The following is a 25,559-nucleotide window of genomic DNA, read 5'->3' as shown; positions in this document are numbered from 1 at the left end:
GCAGCCCGTTCTGCGTTCAGAATGTACTCTTGACAAGAGTGCGGGCCTGGAATTCCAGCCTGGCCACAGGCCCAGGAAGGAATGGTCACATCCTGCACAGGGTTTGGGGAACAGAGCCCACCACGGGTCCCATCCCCATACCCGTACAGTAACTGTCGGGGGTCTTTGAGATAGTGGGCCTAGGTAAGCCCTGGGGAGTGAGAGCATTTTTAGGACCCTCCCCTTGAAGGGAGACAGACCTCAGCAGTAACTCCCCGCCCTTTACTCCCCCAACTCCCTGAAAGAATGCGGGCCTCGAGTGAGTGACCAGCGCCAGCGGGTCAGAGCTATTTCTGGCGGCTGAGGAGGCACCGGATTCCGGGTGTTCAGGGCAGAAGGAGGGGACGAGGGTCAGGCCTGAGGCGCTTCCCGGACACCCCCGCCTGCTGGGGGCTAGGCCCCCGGAGAGGGGCAGGCTTCCTGCCCTTCCGGCCCTCGGCCCTCGGCTCAGTTTCCTCATCAGTATAAGAGTCGGGCAACGGGGCCATCATCCTTCGCAATTTGGAGGACGCTTCCTGATTGTTTTCTTGTCTTAAAATTACCTGATTTGCGTTCGACAGAAATCAGGAGGGCGGAAGGCAGTCTATGGGTGGCCAGTTGTGGCCGGGCCAGTTATCGGGCCTGACTACCGGGGTAGGTTGGATGCCTCTCAGGGGCCCACATGCCTGAGGTTGGGCGGGGCGCCCTCCCGGGGCGCCCACCAGCCCGCCCCGCCCCCATTCCCAGTCCTGAGCTCTCCGGGTAACCCGGACGGGTCGGGGCGTGTCGCGGGTAAGGACCTGGCCCGCCACGGGCGGGATTTCCAGGATGGGGCGTGTCTTTTCAGACGGGGGCGTGGCGGGCCAATAAGCAGAGCGGCGCTGGGGGCGGGGCCTGTGCGCGGGTGCGGCGCGCTGCGGGGCGGCCGACGCAGGCAGAAGCGGGCGTCGCGGGGACTGCCGGTCGGCGCCGCGCGGAGCTGGCAGCGGGATTGGCTGCGGCACTCGCGTGTCAGGGGGTTGCTAGGCTTCGGTCGCGCGCCCCGCCCTCGCGCTCCCTCACCGCCGGGTACGTGCTCGCGCCGAGGTTGCGGTGCGGCGCTAGAGCTCATCGGGCTCGGCGGCGGCGACGGCGGCGGCGGCGGCGGCGTGGGGGGCGCTTCGTGCGGAGTCCCCGGGGAGTGGCGGCGGCGTCTCGCGGGCGGGAAGAGCGAGCACCTGCCGCGGCCCGCCCGTCGGCGCTCGGTGAGTGCGCCGCCCGTCCACTGCCGCCGAGGCTGGCAGGCCAGGCCCCCATTTCCGTCGCTGGCCCAGCCTTCCGAGGAACACCTGCTGCTGCTCTCGCTGTTTGGCCCGGGGCGGGGACACGGTCGCGGACGTCCTTGCGGGTGAGGCGGCGACGCGGCCCGGGTAGAACCGCCCCTTGCTCTCGGCCCCTCAGGCGAAGTCTGGGGGCGTCCGGCCGCGGGCTGCGCGCCGCGGCGGTGGGCCAGGCCTCAGCCCGGGCCGCGCTCCAGGGAACGCGCGGCGGTCGCGGGCGTGTGCGGCCCGCGGACTGTCTCCCGGACTTCTTCAGAGGGTCGCGCGGCCCAATTTGGCCAGAGCCCTAGGATGGGGCATTGAGCCCCTCAGGAGGCGCCGCAGCCGCTATATCCTGAGCCGCTCAGAGCCTTGGGGTCACCCCTTCACACATATACACACTTGAGCTTCTTTGGTGTTTGGAAAACCATATTCACCCGCGGGTATATCTGGAAAATGTCTCCAGAGAAAATGCTTTCTCGGTTTAGAATCCTTCTGCCGTAAATTCCGAGTTAATTTCATACGAACTCAACTACTAATTTAAAATGCATATTTTAATCTCTATGACTTGAGAAGCTTTTAGATTTGTAAACTTCAGAATTAGTTTTAATGATGATCATGAAGTTTTGCCGTGGTGAGAGCTACAACCTGGGACAGCACGGTTATAGCCTAGAGTTCTAACTTAAGAGCCCGGCCTGCTGTTTCCCTAAATAAGCGAGTAGACGTGATTCCTGGCATGGAAGCCAAACTTTGCAGGGAGGGTGGTGTTTATAGGACATAAGTCCAGATAAAGAGTTGGATGTGCTACCAGGTGTTTTGGAGTTTGGTGTAGATGGGATGTTGTAACTTTATCAGGTTGTTCTATACTCAGCGTTCAGAGACATAATTTTGGGATGTCCTTTATTAGAAAAAGAATTGAACATTGGAGGCATAGTTTGAATATGGAGAAGTTGAATTGAACTTTGTTTGCCTTGGAGTCAAGTAATAAGAGCTCCTGGCCTACATGCTTAAAGGAGGCTGAGGAGCCATTTCTTGGAGAAGTGAGATTTGAGGAGGGAGTTGGATGCATGGTATGAGCCTGTTTAAGGTCTGTGGGATACTGTAAGAAAGTAGGAGTAAGAATTACTATATAGGCAACAAACAGCTGGTTGGAACATGAAAGCTTGTGTTGTTACGTGCCTCTGTTGAAAGAGGCAGAGAGCCAGTCTTTACTGCTCTGAAAAATTGATTTAGCAAAATACATTCATTTATTTAACAAATATTTGGCTTCACTGCTTACCAAATTCTGTTGTAGGTCCAGGGGACACATGTAAAAGAGACTGGGTCTGCCCTTAAGGAACTCAGTTTCGTGGACAGTGGGGGATGGCGAACCTACGATTGATAGTGTCTGCCCACTGAGTGTGCTCAGATGGTGCTTGGGAGCCTGAGGAGAAAGGGAATTCCTGAGCTGAGGCTTGCAGGGCCAGCAGAAATTAGCTGGGGGACAGCAAGTTCCGGACACAGAGAACCACATGTGTATGAGTGCCTAAAGTAGCGCACGTGAGTCCTCCAACATGACAGGTGGGACCCCAAGGCCTTTCTTGTTGTGGTTAGTAGTTCAAACTTCATAGTCAAGGTGCAGGAGTCTGGGAAGGCTTTTCCTCAGTTGAGTGGCATGGTCCAGACCCATGTTTAGAAAGATCTTGTTGGTGGCCGCATAGATAGTGGCACGGAGGGGATGGGAAAAGGACCTCTGGCTCTGAGGTTGGCCCTTAGAGGAGAGATGAGGGAGAAGGAGCCAGCTCAAGAGACTGGCTGAAGAGTTTGAGCAAAGGGAATACCAAGCTGTGATGGGGAGGAGACTGCATTCAGGAATGTGTGGGCCAGAATATTTAGCATGACCAAGGCTTTAAACCACGTCTTCTGCAAGTTTGCTAGTGCCTCTTGAACATTGAATATGGTAGGATTTGGAGGGACCCTGGGGCCACTTAGACTGGGATTATTTAGAAAAGGAGAAGCATGGCATTTGTTTGTTAAAAACCTTAAACAACCTTATTTCTCACTTGAACTGTGGGCGTTGCATTTCCTCTTGGGCAGGGCTGGTATATTAACCCCTGAGAGTAGATGTGTGTTCATCCCTGTTGAGGCAGATGGGAGCATGCTCAGTCCTTTACCTCACAGTTGTTCCACCCTTCCCTGTGCTCTGGGCCAGTGACACCCATCTACATCAGCCACATTCGAGGGCCTTCTGTTTCTGCTCTATATGCACCGTTGCTCATGCTTATGAGAATCCTTTATAGTGGCTTAGCAAACCGAGTCATAGATGAAGGAATGTTGCCAAGGTCACACAACTGTCATGTGGCAGAATTAGGATTTGAACCCAGGCTGAACATTTGGCTGTACCCATCTGTGTTTCTGTTATATCATACTAATAATGGTGGCCTCGGTTGGGTCCTTCTCTGGCAAAGACCAAGCCCAGGTGTCTGATGGTGGGCAGAATGCCAGGACGATATGGGAAGGTGATCAGTGATCCCACATGGAACTCTAGGAACATGTGAGGGACCATTTTTCAGAAACCTAGGGTTTGTCAGAGCCTTCTTGAGGCCTGTGCTGGTTGCTCTGGGTGAGGGACCATTTTTCAGAAACCTAGGGTTTGTCAGAGCCTTCTTGAGGCCTGTGCTGGTTGCTCTGGGTACCATGCTGAAGTAAGCCAAGGAACTTGGGTCCTAGGCTGGAGAGGGCAGACTTTAGGGAAGAACTGCATTGGACTAGACCTTCAATAATGGTTAGTGGTTTAATTGGTGGCAAGAAGGTCACAATTATGTGGAAGAAGAAATGAGCAGAGGAAAGGGGTGGGAGGGAGAAGACTGGGCACTGTTTTTGTATGTTCTGGAAGGTTGAGTTGCAGTCAGAATGCCACGTGGAGGAGTTTGGTGTTATGTACAGGAAACCTTGAAGATCTCGGAGCACAGCTGTGATGATGGGATCAGCTCTGGGTTTTAAGAAGTGAGCCCTCACTGTGACTGTTGAGGCTGGGCTGGACCAGAGGCAGGTTGGTTACTGCTGTGGTCCAGTGGGGGAGACACTGGATCTGAACAAGAACAGTGGTCAGCAGGGGAGTGGAGAGAGATAAAGAAGGTTCAAGATGAGCCAGTTCAGCAGATGTTAGGGACCTGAATGGTTCTGATACCAGCAGGGGACTACCACTGAGTGGAAGAGGCAGGAGGTTGACAAGATGAGGTTGTAAGGCTGCATCAGCCAAGCACTGGTGAAGACTTGAGAAACTCCAAATAAAGAGGGGCCCCTAGAGAATTCCCCAGTGGTCCAGTGGTTAGGACTCTGTGCTTTCATTGTGGAGGGCTGGGTTTAATCCCTGGTCGGGGAAGTAAGATCCCACACAAGTTGAGTGGTGTGGCCAAAAAAAAAGAGGGGCCCCCTAGACTGCAGGAATGGGGGAAGGCTTGAGTCTTTGTGGCAGGCAGGTAAGATGGCAAGGAAGAAGTGAACTTATGAAAGAGAAAGCATGATTTGTTGACCCACTTGGTAGGTAGAGGAATAGTTTGACTTAAAATGTCTATAGTTTTGGATACTCAGAATCATGGTGGGTGTAATGTAGCTTTATTTTAAAATATTTATTTATTTATTTAGCTGTGTTCGGTCTTACTTGTGGCACGGGGGATCTTTGTTGCAGCATGTGGGATCTTTTCGTTGCGGCTCACGGGCTCTTCATTGTGGTGCTCGGGCTTCTCTCTAGTTGTGGCACATGGGCTCTAGAGCGTGGGCTTAGTTGCCTGACCTGGGATCGAACCTGCGTCCCTTGCATTGGTAGGCGGATTCTTAACCACTGGGCCACCAGGGAAGTCCCCCGTAATGTAGCTTTAGACTGGATTCAGTTAAAGAATTGCCACTGGTTCACAGACTTGACCTGTGCAAGGCAAACTAAAGGTGGCCCGTGATGGTGTGAAGTTAGAGCCCTTTTACCTGTGCTTGTTTTTTTAAGTTGGGTTTTTTGGTGTTTTGTTTTTTTGGTCATAGCCTTCTTGATAAGAGGCACATAACTAGCCTAGTGGAATTGCAAATGTTGACAGATACATTTTGTGGATGGGCAAGAATAAGAGTGAAGTCTCATGAGTTTTTTCCTAGCCAGTATAGGAAGTCAGCAATGAGAAGTTTGATTCAGTATTCCAGGTTCTGGGGTACATTGTTTAGATTTGAGCCACTGCAGAGTATGACCGCTTGGAAGCTGGAGGCTTCCAGAATATCAAAGGAGAAAGAAATGGTGGTGTGAACATCGAAGTGGACTCAGGTGGGGTGTACAGTATTGAACCTTAAGGGAACTCAAAGTGAGAATACAGGTAGTATGGTCTTCAGTGTGTCCTGTATATTGGTCAAGGATTTCTCCCTCCTTTTCTGGAGTAAGTGTTCTCCCTCCTCCATGTTAAAGTGTTTCTGTGCCTTTGCCAGTGTTATTGTGCTGTTGCTTCTTTTTTTTTTTAAGGGTTTTTTTTTTTTGATAAATTTATTTTATTTTTTATTTTTGGCTGCGTTGGGTCTTCAATGCTGCACACGGGCTTTCTCTAGTTGTGGTCAGCAGGGGCTACTCTTCATTGGGGTACACACACTTCTCGTTGTGGTGGCTTCTCTTGTTGTGGACTAGATGCGCAGGCGTCAGTAGTTGTAGCACGTGGGCTCAGTAGTTGTGGCTTGCGGGCTCAGTAGTTGTGGCTCATGGGCTCTAGAGCATAGGCTCAGTAGTTGTGGCACACGGGTTTAGTTGCTCCGTGGCACGTGGGATCTTCCTGAACAAGGGCTTGAACCTGTGTCCCCTGCATTGGCAGGCGGATTCTTAACCACTGCGCCACCAGGGAAGCCCCTATGCTCTTGCTTCTTAAGCCCCCATCTTTCTCTGCTTTTCCTGTGTTGACACTCCAGTTCTGGAATAAGGTGATGGTGGTTTTGAATATACAACTGATTGATCTGGTCATTTCCCATTAGGTCTTTATCTGCGCATGCCTCTGGGTATTGATTTAAAGCAGTCTTCCTGTGAGTTGCATAACCTGCTTTGCCTTTTGACAGTCCCTCTTCACTCTGATCATTAGTCAGTAATACTGCTCAGATAGCAGTTTCTATAAATAGGATTTTAGAGTAGTTTACAAAATTACACCAGCTAGAGTGCTTAATTTAGCCTTAATGAATAGGGTTTCCTATTTTCCTGTTTCTTAGGTTTGATAGCTAAGCATTTTCTTAGCCTTGCTTTGGGTCCAGGGTGGAAGGATGGATGGGATGCTGTGGTACAATATCATAAACAGAGCGTGGCTAAATTGGTGAAACTGTTGTATGTTCTCTGTTGGAGTGAAGTAAATCTGAATGAAACTTTTGCAGTATGTTGACTTAATTTATATTTAAAAAATAGGATTCTAGTGGGAATAATCAACTGAATATAAAAAATCAGTTTTAAAAAAAAATTTTGGTGGTGCCAGGTCTTAGTTGCAGCATGCGGACTTCCTAGTTGCGGCATGCGGACTTCCTAGTTGCGGCATGTGGACTCTTGGTTGCGGCACGCTTGTGGGATCTGGTTCCCTGATCAGGGATTGCACCCGGGCCCCCTGCATTGGGAGCACAGAGTCTTTCCCACTGGACCACCAGAGAAGTCCCTAAAAAATCACTTCTATGACAATGCCTTTATCCTGTACATCATGGGGTACATTTACTAGTGTTGAGGTTTTGCTTCTCAGTTATACCTTCTTGAGCTAATTGTCTTTGAAAATACCACTGTCTAAATTTTAGACATTGGAATTTTATATTTTTGAAGCTGTTTATAATTTGGGGGCCTGGATTGACTCTACAGAATACATTTCGTTTTTTTTATTACCCTTTGACAATAAATAAAGGGTGACTAATTGGTGGTGTGGGTGGGAGACTGAGTGGCATTCCCCACTTCCTTTGGAGGTGGTCATTGTGGTGTATGTAATTCTATTTTGGTTGTGGGCTTTCACCAATATTGGTTCCTTCTTTTCCTGTAGGGCCTCTGTTCTCCAGGAAGATAAGGCTTTTTTTTTTTTTTTTTTGGCTGTGCTGCACAGCATGCAGGATCTTAGGTTCTCCAACCAGGGATCAAACCTGTGTCCCTTGCAGTGGAAGCACAGAGTCTAAACCACTGGACCGCCAGGGAAGTCCCCCCAAGATAAGGCTTTTAAAGCAGTCTAGCACTAGAAGGTGAGGTAAGGTACTTGAAAAGGGAGATTTCTGCGAAAGAAAGATGGTGGATAATCACGTACTTGGCAAAATGATCACGGAATTTTAAGACACTTTAGTGGGGGAAAAGCTGTATTAAATAATACATATATTTAAAATAAGAAATGTGGAAGAAAAAAGTAGAAAGGAAGGGAAAAATCTCTTGTCCCCCAACTCTATTTTTTCTTTAAATAAGAAATGCTAACACATGTTTCAAACTCAAAAAGTTCAAAAGGATTGTACAGGGGAAAGAAATCTTTCTTCCACCCACCCCCTAAGTCCATGCTTCCCTTTCCTAGGAGCAGCCGTTATCCCTTGATTCCTGGATGTCCTCCAGAGATGGCCCTTGGGCAACACTTTTACTAAGTTTAGGTTAGAGTGTAAATTTAATTTTTAATCTTGTTTTTGTCCTCCCAGCATTATAGCATGATCATTGTTCTATAAATATAACATTTTTGATGGTTAACCTGTCCCCAGTTCTTACATGGTTGCTAATCTTACTTTGGTTATAATAGATAATGTTGCAGTTAACATCTTTGTGCATAAAGTTTTTTTAGAATCTTTTTATCACCGCAATATTAAATGTAAAACTTTTGAAAAAAGTGCAGTGTGACTTACAGTTTTGGAGGAGCACATCTATAACATCAAGTAAGGCAGGTTTTTATTGATTTTCATTTTTAAGCACTGTGTACATTTCCCCCAGTTCCTTTTCTGTGACTTGCATGGGTATGCAGCTTTTATAGTCACGTAGAGGCCTAGACTCGATATTCTCTGCCATTGGGGGTATGTGTAGCCACAGATTCATTCTTCCTGAGGCAGTCACAGCCCTTGGATACCCTAAGTATAGGGGAGTGTGCCAGTTGAGGGGAGCTTAAGGATGAGTGAAACATTTGGAAGGATGTGTCACACTTAGGGAAAGAGAGGCCGGTGCCCAGCTTGGTCTGTTTTGGCATTTGCTCTTCATTTCTGTGAATGTTGAGTTTTTATGTATGGAGTATGGGAATCGACAAACAAGAAGCACTGCTGGGCTTCCCTCGTGGCACAGTGGTTGAGAGTCTGCCTGCCGATGCAGGGGACACGGGTTCGTGCCCTGGTCCGGGAAGATCCCACATGCTGCGGAGCGGCTAGGCCCATGAGCCATGGCCGCTGAGACTTTGTGTCTGGAGCCTGTGCTCCGCAAAGGGAGAGGCCACAACAGTGAGAGGCCTGCCTATTGCAAAAAAAAAAGAAGCACTGCTTACAGAGTTCTTTCTAATATGTATTGAAACAGATTCGTGGAATTGGAAGATGCTTGTTTTGGCAAATGTTATGGTTGTCTGTGTTTTACCTCTCACTGTACTGGGAACATTTTCTAGGAATTCCAGGGGTTGATATGGGATTACTTAAGAAGATTCCCAAGGCTGTCTATGACAGAAGTGAACCAGTTCTGCCTTGGTTTTCATAAATGCCTCTTTTAATTAGCTTAGTTGTTCTCCAGGGCTGGGTTGATTCGCTAACCAGTTTTTGCCAAGAAAAATGATAAAGTTAATAATGGAATTGCAAATACTGGTTCCTTTTTATTTGGCTGTTACTCAGCACCCGGTATACCATCCATTTTCTAGGCCCTTATTATACTATGAAATGCTTTCATAAAACATGCATCTCGTCACTGTAAATGTCTTGTGTATACTCCTGCTTGGGCTGGTAGATTGTCTTTGCATCGGATCTGCCCTGACCTCAGGCATCCTTGCTTACTGGATGTTGTTTTTTTTTTTTGGTCTTGCCTCAGCATGTGGGATCTTAGTTCCCTTACCAGGGATCAAACCCATGCCCCCTGCATTGGAAGTATGGTGTCTTAACCACTGGACTGCCAGAGAAGTCTCTTGCTTACTGGATTTTTTAATGGTGGAGACCAGCCTGATGAATAGCCCTTGAACAGGGGTGGATTCTGGGTCTTGTGGAAAACAAGGAAGTGTAGCGAACTTTGCTTTACCTGTTATGTTAAGCATACCTGAATAAGCGTCTTATATTTTTAGACTTTTGAGCAATATTGGGAAGATTGAATTGCCTGAGGAGAGAAATTTGGTAAGAGGAGACTAGAAGAGAAGCTGTTTAATAAAGATCTAAAAATAGAATTCACTAAAGTCACAAATAGATAACAGTAGGATTCCTGTCTCCTTTCCTTCTCTGGATTGTGCTACCAGCTGTTGCTTCTGCTTACCTGGAAGAGATCACAGTATTTTGTCAGAAAGGTCAATAAATAGTATGGACTTTAAAAAAAAAAAGGTTTGTTTGTTTGTTTATTTGGCTGCATTGGGTCTTCATTGTGTCATGTGGGGGTCTTTTGTTATGGTGAGCGGGCTTCTCTCTAATTGTGGCACTCGGGCTCCAGAGTGCACATGCTTAGTTGTCCCACAGCACGTGGGATCTTAGTTCCCCGACCAGAGATCGAACCGCGTCGCCTGCATTAGAGGTGGATTCTTAACCAGCGGACCACCAGGGAAGTCCCAATAGTATAGACTTAACATACTGTGTTTGCCAGTCTGAACATGTGCTTTTTCCAGTTTTAAAAGTAGTTTAAAAAGTGGCTGGATTCCTTGGCACTGGGAAGAAATCTTCAGCAGGAAAAGTTGATTGTTCTGCTTGTAGTACCAGCCCCGGGCTGACAGGGGCTGTGGGGTCCCCTGTCCCCTCAACACCCTGAGTGGCGGTGTTTTTTTTTTCCCTTCTGGTTGGGCACTGCTGCCCAGAGAGAGGACTCCTGTGTAGGTCATCTAATTCGCATGACTTAATCAGTTGGCACTTCAGGACTCCCTTCTGCTTTTCTAGGAGGGGCCCTTTTTGAAATGTGCAGCTGGATAGGAAAATGGCTGCTCAGGCTTTCTTCTTATGCAGGCCTCTGATGCCCTGGGCTGCCTGTGCCCTTTCCCTCCATGTGAGAGGTTGAAGGAATGTCCTGGCCTCCCCTCTGCCCTCCTGCCATGAGCTTCCAGGGAGAATGGGGCCCATTGTGGGCTGTGCACAGCCCTCCACTTAAGTGTCAGGCCTGCCGTGGCCTCTCTGTTGGTCTGCTGTGGTTATAGGGTGCTGAGGGGCCAGAAGCCCAGCAAGCAGTCATTTCCTCACATGCTGCCCTGCTGTTCAGGAGTGTTTTGAGGGATGGTGCTTGTGTTTTGTTTGCTGCTGGGGCTGTCCTCTAAGTTTGTCAGTCTTGGTAAACATTTTTGTGGACCCCTTTGCAGGCCTGAGCTCACTCTTGCGGCAGATCTCAGGCCGTATTTGGAGAGGCAGGCCTGCTGCTCCCAAGGGTGACTGAGTGCCAGGTCACAGGAGGCTGGGCAATTCCTCCAGGCCACTGGGGAGGCCCAGTGTTCTGAATCCACTGGGAAGCATAGGATTAATCTATTTGTGAATGAAATTGGACTTCAAATTCTTGCTTTTTGAATTTATTTTGGCCTTCAATTATATCTCAATAAAGCAAAGAAAAAACTTATTTTGGCCTTAATCAACTGTAGAACTTGTTGAAGATGTGAAATGCCAGAATATGGCGTAGGGGAAGCCAGAGAGACTCAACTTTTTTTTTTTTTGCAGTACACCGGCCTCTCACTGTTGTGGCCTCTCCCATTGTGGAGCACAGGCTTCGGTTGCGCAGGCTCAGCGGCCATGGCTCACGGGCCTAGCCGCTCCGTGGCATGTGGGATCCTCCCAGACCAGGGCACAAACCCGCATATTGGCAGGCAGACAGACTCTCAACCACTGCGCCACCAGGGAAGCCCCTCAACTTTTAAAAAAAGAGGTTTGTTCTGGATATGGGAGCTCTCTCCTGATATCAGACTGCCTTACCCATCAGGCAGTTCTTCTCCTGACCCCAGGCAAGTGTGTCCCTGGAAAAAAATGTATGAGATATTTTTGGTTTTGATGAGTGAACAGATAGAGGTCACTGGCTGTTTCTCTTTCGGGGGTGTTGGCTTCAGATAAGGAGCCAGATTTGTGATCAGCTGTTGTTTAGCAGGTTATGTGAAGGGTAGGTGAGTGAGTTGGTGGTGCTGGTAGCGGGGATGGAGGAGGCCTAGTCAGGCCATTCTGGAATTGGCGAAGGGCTTTTCTACTTGAGGTCTATATTGATTGCATGGAAGGCTGCTGAGAAATTTGCTCCTCTAAAACTCAGGTAGGTTGACTTTGGAATGGTCCTGGAAATTGTTCTTGATCACAGTAAAAAAAATTCCATTCTTTCCATGATGCTTCAATATGTACAATTTCTTTTTTGTCTTCTTTGGAAGTGTCTTGTGAAAGGAGCAGCTGGCACTGGCAGTGCCCTGGATGTTTGCCTTCCTTCTACCTTTTTTTCTTTCTTTTATTACAGGAAAAAAAAATCTAGCCTATTTTAACCTGTTATCTGATCAGAGTGATACGTTTCCTTCTCTGTTTTAAGATTGGGAGTGGCACTTGTTTTTATCAAATAAAGGAATAAAACATATTTGCCATGCTGAGATCACACTGCAAATGCCAGCACTTGTTATAAAATGGTATTGAGTTTTCTAAAGGAGAACTGTTCTTTCAGATAGTGTCTGGTCATGCTATGGTCTTTTGGGTCATGACTTCCCAAGAGGTGAGGTCTACCCACTGAAGGCCCTTGCTTTTTGGCAAGACAGGCAAGATTTTTGGTACAAGTGTGACGAGGTTGGACAATGAAAACACTGACTACCCTCAGCGGTAGAAACTCGAGCCTGAGGAAGGAACCTACCAGAGGTACTGAGTCCCTTGGAACCCTCCTATCCTGATGTGGCCTTAAGTAAGGCCCTTGACCTCTCTGCCTCAGCAAAATTGGGATAGAATATCCTCCCCATAGGCTGCTGGGGAGGAAATAAAAACTTCCTAGTAATATGCCCTACCCCTCTCCATAATTGCTACTTTTTTTTTTTTTTTTTTTGGTACGCCGGCCTCTCACTGTTGTGGCCTCTCCTGTTGTAGAGCTCAGGCTCCAGACATGCAGGCTCAGCGGCCATGGCTCACAGGCCTAGCCGCTCTGCGGCATGTGGGATCTTCCCAGACCGGGGCACGAACCCATGTCCCCTGCATTGGCAGGTGGACTCTCAACCACTGTGCCACCAGGGAAGCCCAATTGCTACTTATTATTATTACACTTGTCCTTTTTCTAGTGTAAACTGAGAGTCCAATATTTAATAAAGGCTGGACATATTTCTTAGGTTAAGTGATTGGTTCAGGGGTGTTTTTTATTGTGTTTTATAATTACATACATAATAGATTATATTTTATATGTACCGAGTAGTATCTTATTAGAGGAAAAAAAGGCCTTAGATGTGAGCCCATTGATACCTCTCAGAAAGGAGCTCTAGCTTGACTGCTTGCTCAACTGTGGAGCTTTTTTTTTTTTAAATAAAATTTATTTATTTATTTATTTTTGGCTGCATTGGATCTTGTTGCTGCACGAGCTTTCTCTTGTTTCGGCGAGCAGGGGCTACTCTTCGCTGTGGTGCGCCGGTTCCTTATCATTGTGGTGACTTCTCTTGTTGCAGAGCACTGGCTCTAGGTGTGCACTCAGGCTCAGTAGTTGTGGCGCATGGGCTTAGTTGCTCCGCGGCATGTGGGATCTTCCTGGACCAGGGCTCGAACCCGTGTCCCCTGCATTGACAGGTGGATTCTTTTTGTGTGTGTGTGGTACGCGGGCCTCTCAGTGTTGTGGCCTCTCCCATTGCGGAGCACAGGCTCCGGACGCGCAGGCTCAGCGGCCATGGCTCACGGGCCCAGCTGCTCCGCGGCATGTGGGATCTTCCTGGACTGGGGCATGAACCCGTGTCCCCTGCATCGGCAGGCAGATTCTCAACCACTGCGCCACCAGAGAAGCCCGACAGGTGGATTCTTAACCACTGCGCCACCAGGGAAGCTGCCCACCTGTGGAGATTCGAGTGCTGTGGTGTCTTATTGGGGTGCATCATCCTGGAGGCACTGGCCCCATCAAGATGAATAAAGGACAAAAATAGTTTGAGGACCAAGGATTCTGTTAACTAGACAGCACTGTTTATATTTTTAAGGAGTTTCTTTGGAAATTCTTTGTGTGCCCAGGTTTGTTTTCTTGAACCTCACCAGTGCAGTAGAAGGAGCATGAACTGGCAAGGTTGCTGCCTGAGTTGAGTGCCTGGAAGTGCTTTGTTTCCATTTTTTGTATAATGTTTATTTCTGTTTGAGTTATCAACAGCAGTGCATGTCTGGTGTGAAAAGCCCTTGGTTTTCAAAGAGATACAACTCTACTTATTTTTTCCCCATGTGACCATATGACTTCTTGCCTAGGTAGTTTATAATAGGTAACTTTGACTTTTCAGTCAACAGATGCATTTTAAGAGACTTGGAGCAAGTGAGTGCTTCTGGTTGAACGTTGGGCAGCAGCAGATTCTGTACCTGGAGCATGTAATTCAGCTGAGCTGTAGTGTTGGAACTCTTTAGAACAGAAATTTTAAGACTTTTTTGTTTGTTGTATAGTAGGATGAGCTCAGTCTGGAATGTCAGAACCTTACTCTGTAAAGTCAGCATCCTCCCTGGAAACCTGAAGTATTTTGGGCTTCCTTGACTCCTTGAGGGACAATTTGAGCGTAGAGCTCTGGGGTGGGAGGAAGATGAGGGTACAGGCACCGGTGCTCAACTTCTGAGCAGAGGATAGTTATCCTAAAGACAAAAATGGGGTTCCAGCCTCCAGATGATGAAGGCACCGGGTTTTATGAATCTGTGTTCAGGGGGAGCTGCCTGTGGGTTCCCACTGGAGAAGGCTCCAGGTGATTTCCAGATAGTGAAGGCATTTGGTCTCTGATCTTTGTTTTAGAGGCAGGTGAGGGTAAAGTTATTGGCTGTTATCAGATAAGAAAATGACATGATACCACCAGCGGGGAGCTGAAAATCTCTAAATGCTCACTCTAAATCCTCTGATAGGGTAGAGGGGAAGCAGAGCCCACAGGGCTTCTCCCAGCCTGGGAGTAGTCCTGGGGCAGTGCAGGGCAGTGCAGAGGAGGCCACTGTGCCAGAGCTTATTCTCAGTACAAGAGAAGAAACTCTGCTGTGGAAGTAAGTCCATTTCTATTGCAGTCACTGGAGACTCCTTGTCATTGTGGGCGGATTATTGACCTTGGCAGTTTTATTTCAGATTTAGATCTGGGGTGGAGAAAGCAGGATGCCCAGTGGTATACATAGTGATGTCCGTGTTCCTTAGCTAGTCTGCTCTTGTAGGTTGTCTGAAGCATGGAAATACTACACCCATCAGAGATTATGGGTGGCTGGATTAAGATTGTTTGTATTTTGTATATATATTTTAAGTAGTGTGTTTTGTGTCAGGTCCTTTACATGCATTAGCTTACCTAATGAATATATGTTTATGATTGGAAAAAGTTAAAAAAGGAATTTGATCTAGGAAGTGTTTAAGATGAAATATTGGCTGTTAAGCAGCCTTGCAAGACAGGCTAGCCCATGAACTATGGAGGGGACTGTCTTTTGGCACCCAGCAGACAGACCCTGTTGTCGCTGGGTTTCAGTTATTTGTTCATTCATTCAGCAGGTGGTTTTTGAGTCACTGTCATGTCCTGGGCACCGTGCTAGGCCCTGGGAATGGATCTGGCAATGGATGAGAGAGGTATGGGCCCTGTCATTGCACTGACCAGAAAAAAAAGGGAGAAGTGATGAAGTTATTTCCCTTCAGTTGATATTTTTCAGAAAAAAATGTGATTTGGGGAGGCTGAGGGTCACGCCCCTGGCAAGTGACTGCAGTCAGTGTGCCTCTGATTCATCATAAAGGGAAGTGGGGGGGCTAAGCCCATCTTAGAGAGTGATGTGAGGGATCAGGGAGAGGACCTTAGAGAGCAGGCAGGCAGTAATAGATTATTTTCAAAGCCAAGCTGACATTTGGGTGTACAGTGATATCTCTGACCTGTTGAGCCATTTCCTAACCCTGATGCCATGGGAACCAGTTGAGAGGGATAAAGGAGTCATGCAGGTAGCTACAATATCAGGTTAATAACCAGCAGAGCTATTGGAGAGTGTGAGGCCTGGGTAAGCAGCCAGTGGTGGTTCCTAAGGCCAAACCCCTGAATTAGAGGTCTCCACCCAGTTGCCTGTGAGGCCACCCTCTCTGTTGCATGCTTCCTGGTGGGATTCTCTTTCTGCATATGCTGCTTTGCAAAGTCCTCAAGCTCTTCCAGGACTGGTTCTCTGGTTACTTCATCTATTTATTTATTTATGTATTCATTCATGCGTGCATGCATGCATGTATGCCGCATGGCGCAGCATGCAGGATTTTTGTTTGTTTGTTTGTTTGTTTGTTTGTTTTTGTGGTACACGGGCCTCTCACTGCTGTGGCCTCTCGCGTTGCGGAGCACAGGCTCCAGACGCGCAGGCTCAGCGGGCATGGCTCACGAGCCCAGCCGCTCCGCGGCATGTGGGATCTTCCCGGACCAGGGCACGAACCCGCGTCCCCTGCATCGGCAGGCGGATTCTCAACCACTGCGCCACCAGGGAAGCCCAGCATGCAGGATTTTAGTTCCCCGACCAGGGATTGAACCCATGCCCCTGCAGTGGAAGCATGGAGTTTTAACCACTGGACTGCTAGGGAAGTCCCAACTTACTCTTATCTTTTTAAATCTATTTTTTAACTTTTAAAAAACTTTACTAGTGTAAAATTAAACAAAAATGGAGAAAACAAGACCACCCTCCCCCCAAAAAAAATAGAGCTTAGTGAATTATAAGGTCATGAAATAGAACTTTATTGGTTCCACCAGAGGCTTCTCTGTGGGCCCCAACCCTGCCACAGCCCCCTCTCCCCTTCCTTCTCAAGGTGGCCCCATCCTGTCTTTTTGTAGCCATTTTCTTACTTTTTTTTTTAATCGTTTTATCTTCCAAATGTGTATCTTTAGGCACTGCAGTTTAATTTTGTCCATTTTTTTAAGTTGTCATATCTTGTAAGTTTCTTTATCTGCATTTTCTCCCCTCTGTCCCTTTTCCTTGCAATTATCTGCTGAAGAACCTGGGCCCTTAGACCTGTGGAATCTCTCACAGTCCAGATTTAGCAGATTGTGTCCCAGGGTGCAGTTGAGCATGCTCTTCTCTGTATTTCCTGTGAATCAGCAGCTGGATCCAAAGGCTTGATCAGCCTCAGGTTTGGTCCCGTTGGCAAGGCTGAGGTGGTTTGGGTCTTTCCTCCGGAGTGCTGCTTTCCTTTTGTTCCATATTTTGCTCATAGCAGGTACCCAGAGCACCACTTCTGTGGCAGGACAGTGGGGCCTGCTCAGCCTCTAAGTGTCTCTGTGGTCCTTGTCAAACCAGTTTCCCCAGCACGGTGTGACAGGTGTTGGAAGAGGAAAAGCCTGTATGTGTTCTCTGGCCTAATTCACTGAGATGGGTTCACAGTGCTGTCCCCCTCTCAGACCCTCCCTTCTTCCTTCACATTGCTCTTCTTCCCACATTCTCAGCTCCTTTGCCTTTCATTGTGTGTCCCTCATCTTGTCCCCTCTTCAGCTTTCCTCTCTTCCTTTCCCCCTTTGTTGATAGGGTATTGTGATGGGGAAAAGGTTGTTTGAGACTTAGAGGAATGCTCATCCTGTGTGATTGCTCACCATCTGGGAGACTGTAGAAGCCTTGGTTTACCCGTCTGTAAAATGAAAGTGTAGCTCCTGATGACTTAAATGATCACCTCAAACTCTGTCTTATGAGCATTGTGTTTTACAAATTTTCTCTGTGTTTGAAAGCTATTTTAGAGGATTTTCCTGCTTCTCCATGTAGGCCACACAGCTCCAGTGGTAAGGAAATGGAGAAATGGATAGAGCTTAGAGAGCAGCCAGAATCTAGTCTTTCCCCATATCTGCACCATCAGACCAGGTAGGTTGGGTGGATAGTAGAAAGCTTTGTGGGCTGTGGTCATGGCCTCACCTGCTGGTCTCAAGCTCTGGGTACAGAGACTTGCCTTACAGAATGGGGAGGTATGTCAGCTACCAGTGTTGTCGCGTTGCTGGCTGGTAGCTGAAGATTTGGGCATTTGGAGGTCCAAGAGTGAGTGTTGAGAGTAGGCTCAGGATCCAGGCCCAGGAACTCATCAGCTAGTTCTGGCTTTCTTGTCTGGAGGCCCCACCCCAGCTTACCCCAGAATTTGATGGGGCAGCGTAAGCCCGTATCTGGTGTGAGGGCAACTATGTGCTCACATCAGAGAGCTGCTGCCTGGTCAGCTATTGCCGTGAAGATCTGGAGGCAAAGGGCTCTGCTCATGGCTGGCCTATACCTTTGTATATAGCAAGCTCATTGCCCTTCAGATGGGAGCTGCCCCTGAGAAGAGATGTCATGTGATGTACCAGGATTTTTCTGGCCTTTCCCCAGTGCTGTGACACTTAACCATGTGTCTGTGGAGTTTTTGTTGTGCTATTATTTCACACATTTAAAATTCCATTTATTTTTATACTTAAATAATTTTGAAGCCATGTAAATTCAGATTTTTGCATCCCATATGTCTATCAAGGTTGCTTAGGCCTAAGGAAGTCGACCAGGTTTTGTTTTCTTGTTTTGAATCCAAGTTTTCTGAGGGTTGTCCTTTAGGGAGGAGAATGTAAGGAATTCCAGAGTTAGGGAGGTGTGGATTGTGCTAGTGGAAGGGCTGGAGAGGCTTCTGGGCACTGCTCAGGAGCTGCCTGAAGGAGTGGGTGTCAGCAGCGGGCATGGTGGTGAGGAAAGCGCTGAATCTCCTGTGTGAGAGATCTGTATCACTACCTTTAAAAATTGCATTACTTGGAATTTAGTGAGGTCAAGACCACAACCAGAGCTAGTTGCTTAGGTGGTGAAGCAGGAGTTAAAGATATGTTTTCTGATGTTGGGTGCTCTGGTATTCTGTGGTGTTTGTGAGCAGCTAAGAGTGAAGGTCCTTAGAGGGAGTCCTTGCTTTCACCTCAGGTGTGGGCAGGTGGCAGGCAGGTAGCAGGCCCCAATCAAAATTATCCCAGGCCAGAGCTGAATTAGCTCATTCTTTAGGCTTTGAAAATCTATTCTGTTATAGATGAAGTTGTTTCACTGAATCTCCTGATAACTAGTATTTGATTTTTTTGGTCACTATTAAAAATAATTGAAGCAAAATTTATGTGTAGCAGAATGCATAAATCATAAATGTACAGTTTGACAAGTTTTAGATATTGTATATATTACTCAGACCTAAGATACAGAACACTTCCAGTAGGTTCTCTTGTGCCTTTACCCAATCAGCATCTCCCTAAAGGTAACCACTTTTCTGACCTCTGTTCTTGAGCTTAGTTTTGCTACTCTTGACCTTTATGTAAGTAGAATGATAGAGAGTATGATATGTACTTTCAGGTGCCTGTCTTTTCTTGCTGAATGTTAGGTCTGTGACATCTTTGTGGTTCTGTACAGCAGTTTGTTCTCTTTTGTTGTATAGTATTTCACATATGAATATACCACAGTTTACTGCTTTTCCTCTTGGTGGACATTTGAGTTGTTTTTAATTTTTGACTATTATGAATAATACTGATATGAACCATTCTTGTCCATGGCTTCTGAGTATATATTTAAGAGTGAATTGCTGGATATACTTGATGTTTTAATTACTGGGAATTTTGTCTGTATGCTTCTGTTGTATTTTATTTTTGATCTTCTCATTGTGGAGAATTTCAAGTACACTCAAGGACAGAATAATACAACGAATCCCATGTACTTATTACCAGCCCCAACATCCATTAACTACTGGCCAGTCTTGCCCATTCACACTCCCAACTATTGTCCCTACCCCACCCCTCCATTATTTTGAAGCAAATCTCAGACATCCTGTCATTTCATCCATCAATAGTTCAGTGTGTATCTATAGAAGGTAATGTAACCACAGCAGCTGCTGAAGGGCTTCATTCTCCTATCTGGTCCTGGCGTTCTTCACTAGGGGTTTGTATCATGGTCCTCATGGTAGGATGTGGTTCCCAGTTCCTGTTACTCGTCATCTTGATGGAGTTGCCTATGTCCCTGGTTTTTCCAGGAAGTTTTTGAACCAGGAACCAGCATGGTATAGAGTTGGAGGGTCATCTTAGGACTTTGGAATGTCAGTCACTGTTGGCACCACTTTCTGTTGGATTAATCGTTCATGTGTACAAGTTAGGCTGATCTGAGTGAAAGATGAGAGTGGACTGGTGAGTACTTTTGTGCTCAGACACAAAACTGCCTGTCCCAGATGGCTGCACTGGCCTGGGACAGATGGTTCTTTCCCCAGTGCCCCAAGAGTCTGGAGGGTGTGACCTCCAGGATAGCCGGGCTCCAGTATTCCTCTCAGACCCTGCCCCTCAGTTGAAAAACAGTAGGCCTCAAACTTAGATTTGGCAATGTGATTTAGAAAAGGTTCATGTTTTTCAGGACAGTGAAGCTACAGTATGAAGATTAGACTTGGGAGCCCCAAAATACTCTCTAGCTTCCCTCTCCTGTTCTCCTTGGGCTCAGCACTTGTATTTGTGTTCCCACTACCCTGAGCCCAGAGTTGTTTAGGGTGGGCCTAGAAGCTACCGTGGTCCACAGGGCTGGTCCACAATAGGAGCAAAGAGCACCACAGATAACTTATTATTTGGAGTAATTAGCCCATAAATTTTCCATAGCAATTTTCCTCTGAGGTAGTCAAGTTTGACTAGAAAAACATAGTGCCATGTTTTGATTCATTAGTCATCTGGATGTTCACCCTCCCATATTTTCGTGCTGGCTAACTAACTATGAAGTACCATTACTCCCAGCTTGAATTTATGATACCTGCTCCCCACTATGCCCATTAATCCAACAATATGAGAGGGACAAACTGTCCCATGCTCTTTCAACCTGTCCTACACTCCTTTCTCTTCTGTCTCATGTTATTAATGAAGGAGTTTAACAGTAACTCAATTTTAGTGAAAGTAAGAGAAAAGTCACTCATGTCTTTAGGTCGGAATGTAAATTGAAGGGTATTTTGCCAATATCTAGCAATTCTAATATACATAACCTTTGACCCAGCAATTCCACATCTAGGATTTTATCCTCAGATTTCTTACCAGAAGAATGCAAGGCTGAGAGGGAGGGAGCACTCTTCAGGGCAAAATATGCAGGATACTTAGACAGGTATGTGCCACAAGCAGCAGGGGGTAGTGAGGAAGTAGATCCACCCACTGGGGCTGAGGTCTTCCAGTTCTAGTAAATTTTAAAAAGTAACAATTATGAAGTATATGATACCATTTGAACTTTGAGTGAGATAAAAAGAGATGTACTGGTTTATGTGTTTAGAGATACATTAAATGTGTCATTTGTGGAGAACTACTGAAGAAACCCAGCCTGCTTACCTGAAGGCCTGAGAGGGAAACCACCTTTTCACTTATGGCCTAGTGTATTATTGAAATTTGTTTTACCTCCATGTGAATTACTTTTATTGCATTAAGTTCAAAGGACCAGACAGCTAATGGCATCATTGTGAGGCTTACTGTGTATCTTCTGAATTGTGCCCGGGGATTGTTAATGGGGAATCTGATACTGGGAAACACTGATTTCAGCCTGCGCATATTTTGTGTTTAGCTCTGGGACCTCTGAACTTGGTGATGGTCTGGTTGGGGGTTTTTTCCTCCAGGAGGGAAGGCTCCTGGGAAGGAAAGATGAAACTATTTTTAATCTTGAGCAAACATAGCCCAATGTAGTAATTTCAGGCCCCAGTGTGACATTTTCTTCCATTATAATCCAAGTCATTTTCAAAGTCCTTTTTTGTACATTTTGTGCTTGTAGTGTTTCTAGAGGGAAAAACTTTTAAGATAGCTCCTCCTTATAAAGGAGGGCTTGGGGACCTGGTGGGCTATGTTTTGAATCATGAAGTCAGGGGCCTTGGTGCCTGGAATCTGGAACACTAGTGGACAAAGTGCAAGGGTGTGAGGTAAGTGGTAGGATTAGGGTTACTTAGGCCATCACCGTTTACAGAACCCATCTGCTGACTTTGCCTCACAACTGTTGATGAATATTGCTGCTTCGTCAGGGAGGAACTGAGGTTCTGAGATGAGAGGCCGACCATGCCCCACATTCCTTTTTCTTAACACTTAATTTTCTTTTCATTTCACACAGTTTATATTTTTGTAACTTAAATATTTGTTATAACTTCAAACTTGGAGAAAAATTGCAAAAGTAGTACAAGAAACTCCTAAATACGCTTTACCTTGAGTTACCATTTGTTTACATTTTGCCTTGTTGTTGCTTTGTCATTCTGTTTCTTTTCACTCTGTACATTTTTTCCCTGAACCATCTATGAGTGATTGGCAAACGTCATGCCCCTTTACTACTAAATACCTAGTTGTGTATTTCCTAAGAATAAGAATATTCTCGGGCTTCCCTGGTGGCGCAGTGGTTGAGAGTCCGCCTGCCAATGCAGGGGACACGGGTTCGTGCCCCGGTCTGGGAAGATCCCACATGCCGTGGAGCGGCTGGGCCCGTGAGCCATGGCCGCTGAGCCTGCGCGTCCGGAGCCTGTGCTCCGCGACGGGAGAGGCCACAGCAGTGAGAGGCCCGCGTACCTCAAAAAAAAAAAAAAAAGAATATTCTCTTACATAATGACAATACATCTGTCAGTGTGAGAGAAATTTAATACTGGTTTAATATCTAATTTACATTCCATACTTAGATTCCTCAGTTGTCCTAATAACATCTTTAATAGCCCCATGTGAGTAGGCATAAGTTGCTGGTTTGTCTTGATGATCAGTCCTGGTTGAGGAGGTACTTGACAGTTTTTCCCTCCTTAAAGTTGCTGTTTTTCCCTTTGCAATTAATAAGTAATTTATGTTAGGACACAGGTAATTTATGGTAAATATCCTGTTCCTTATCAAACTTTGACCCTCTACTTTCAACATGCAGTGATTCTTCTATGACCATCATTTCTTCTGAATTAGTTGTCATCTTACTCAAAGAAGAGTTTTCTCACCTCCTTCACTTGTTTATTCATTGTTTTGTTTATATTAGTTCACATTGATAACTTATTCAATGTGATATAGCCCATTCTTGTCATTATTCATTTTGATGCCCAGATTGTCCCAGGTTTGGCCAGCGGGAGCCCCTTTAGGCTGGCTCCTGTGTTCTTTTGACATGTCTCCATCATTGTTTGAACACTTCTGACTTTTCTAGTGCAACAAGATGTTCCAGGTTCCTTTCCCCAGCCTGTCATCAGCCCTTTCCACAAGGAGCCTTGGTTTCTTTTAGTTGAAGTGGCATTTAGAAACCAGGATATGGATACATGGTACACATTTTTATTTACTAAAGTCTTTTAAAATAAATCTAATTTTGTATTCATTTACTTAATCATGTTGCAGTTGAATAAAGGAGTTTCATGACTTGAATAAAGGAGATCCAGTTCTTGACTTTTGTTATAAGTAGAACAAGTGAACACACGATATTAGCAGACTAAGATGAACTTTAGCAACAAAATAAAAGGTCTTGCCTGCTCAAAAAGAATTTATTTCTGCTTAACTTACAGAAATTACCAAAACCACTGAGCTAATTTCTGAAGAGGAAGGATCTGCCTGAATATTGATGCCAGGGACCCTTATTCCAGGTTGTGGACTGCCTGAAGTCCAGCTCCATGAGGCAGTGCCCTTGACTCTGTTGTCAGAGCTTTGGAGTTATGGCAGTGTCTTTCGAGGCGATGAAGCAGAGCTGCCCTGGTGTTTCAGGTGGTCTTTGACGTAGTTCTTCCCTAGGTGGGTTCCAGTGTCATGGAAAGACATGGATCTGACCTGTGTTCTCCCTGTGCCATCGTTAGACTATGTGAGTAAATCAGATATGGCCCCTGCTCTCACTATTCTGAGAATTTAATGAAGAAGGAAAGGTATAGTGGGGGGTTAATTGGATAATGGAGGACTCAGTTGGGCGGGTTTCCCAAGGAAGCAGCATTTAGCAGGCTAGGACTTGAAGGGCAAGAGGGAGTTGGAAAAAACTCTACTTAACAGTTGCTCATGAGTACTTTTTTTGTGTGTGCCAGGCAGAGAGGGTGGACCTGATTCATGGGCAACTGTCATGAGCTGCCTAGAACACAAGAGCCGTGTGACGGCAGTTGTGGCTCAGACAAGTTAATCTAGTGAACCAGGCTTCAAATCCTGGCTCTTCCCCTTACTTGGTATGGACTTCAGTTTTTGCATGTCATAAAGGGGACATTAGCTATTCAGCAGGGTTGCTGTGACGTAGGGTCACTTGCCATCTTTAAGGTGTTGCAGCATCCAGAACGTGATTACTCCTTGTTATGGCAGTTGTGTGTAGGGTAAATCATAATAATTGAAGGGCAGTCTTTGTGGAATACTTAGTCTGTGCATACATTGGGCTGATTGGCTGATGCATCACTTTCAGTTCATCCTGACAGAAGCCCTTTGAGGTCAGTGACACATGTTCCCCATTTCATTGATGAGAAAACAAGCTTAGGCAGCACCTGGAGGCCAACTTGAGCTCATGTCACAGAATCAGAGTGGAGCCAGCGACTGCCACAGCTGCTACGACTCTGAGAAGGACTGGGGCTTGGAAGGCAGGAGGGAGAACAACTCCAGTATCACTCCTGGGTATTCCATGTGGTGCCAGTGCTGCTGAGTAGCATTGATGTGTTTTGTGAGGGCGCCAGGACATGTGGGAGAAACTTTCTAGAGGATCCAGAATTGTTGGTCTGGGGCTCTGATGAGAATACAGGAGTCCTTGCCCTGGTGAGGATTGATCAGATATACTGGGTGGAGGGTAAGTTTCTGCATTTCCAAGCCCTTTTTCTCAGCTGTGTACCAGTTTTTAATTCCTTCAGTACCTGCTGTCTGTGTGGTCTGGGCCCCAAACTATACTGTCTACCTCCTGTTCTGTTTCAGAGCTGCTGTATCTTTAGAGCAGGGTTTACTATTGGTTGAAATCTGCACCCCAGTCAGTGACATCAGAATTTTGGGGGTGGGACTCAGGCATCAGCTCCTTTCCCTGCCCAGGTGATTGTAATATGCAGCCAGGGTCTAGAGCCACTGCTCCAGAGCTTAGGAGAGCTTGTATCCTTGGTTGAAGTAAGAAACTTAGCCTGCTCACAAAGGCAGAACTGGGTATTCCGAAGGTGCTGATGTCAAAAAGAGTCATGTACCACAATGTTCATTGCAGCTCTATTTACAATAGCCAGGACATGGAAGCAACCTAAGTGTCCATCAACAGATGAATGGATAAAGAAGATGTGGAACATATATACAATGGAATATTACTCAGCCATAAAAAGAAACGAAATTGAGTTATTTATAGTGAGGTAGATGGACCTAGAGACTGTCAAACAGAGTGTAGTAAGTCAGAAAGAGAAAAATACCATATGCTAACACATATACATGGAATCTAAAAAAAAAATGTTTCTGAAGAACCTAGGGACAGGACAGGAATAAAGACGCAGACCTACTAGAGAATGGACTTGAGGACACAGGGAGAGGAAAGGGTAATCTGGGATGAAGTGAGAGAGTGGCATGGACATATATACACTACCAAATGTAAAATAGATAGCTAGTGGGAAGCAGCCACATAGCACAGGGAAATCAGCTGGGTGCTTTGTGACCACCTAGAGGGGTGGGGTAGGGAGGGTGGGAGGGAAACACAAGAGGGAGGAGATATGGGGATATATGTATAGCTGATTCACTTTGTTATAAAGCAGAAACTAACACACCATTGTAAAGCAATTATTCTCCAATAAAGATGTTAAAAAACAACAACAACAAACAAAAGGTGCTGATGAACCTGCCCATTAGATCAAAGCTCATCCGAGGGAGATGGTCACACAGGAAACAAGCTTTAGGTGGCCTTGATGGCCAGTGCATCAGAAAGGGGGTGCCTTCTGTTTCCCTCTACCTGGGAATTCTCATGCCAGATGATGTAAATGTCTAGCTGTTTTTGAAGTGGAAAGGAATGGACTTTGGTATAGTGCCATATTGCAGAAAAACAGTGATTCGTGTTTAACTCTCCAACTAAATGTTTGTTGAGCACCTGTCCCATTGAGGGGCTGGGCTGGGCTGGATGTGGGAGTAAGCATTCCAAGTTAAGTGG

The 25,559-nt window shown here is 46.4% G+C and overlaps 1 protein-coding gene across 9 annotated transcripts in view; it reads left to right on the top strand.

Moving 5' to 3' along the window:
* The first annotated feature begins 886 nt into the window (after positions 1 to 886).
* The window catches only part of DAG1 (dystroglycan 1), a 64,100-nt gene continuing 39,427 nt past the window's right edge, over positions 887 to 25,559 (top strand). Inside the window, exons 1-2 of one of the 9 annotated variants that reach the window (XM_067044173.1) lie at positions 915 to 1,086; positions 23,002 to 23,291. The gene's annotated coding sequence lies outside the window, so the exon portion shown is untranslated. Of the gene's footprint in view, positions 1,406 to 23,001; positions 23,292 to 25,559 lie in introns of all 9 variants that reach the window. The other 8 variants (XM_067044176.1, XM_067044175.1, XM_067044171.1 and 5 more) reach the window with 8 other exon arrangements.

Source organism: Kogia breviceps, chromosome 10 (assembly GCF_026419965.1).
Source record: "Kogia breviceps isolate mKogBre1 chromosome 10, mKogBre1 haplotype 1, whole genome shotgun sequence".
NCBI classification, from domain to species: domain Eukaryota; kingdom Metazoa; phylum Chordata; class Mammalia; order Artiodactyla; family Physeteridae; genus Kogia; species Kogia breviceps.
Note: the sequence above shows the minus strand (reverse complement) of the source record. Positions and strands in the feature narration are given on the sequence as shown.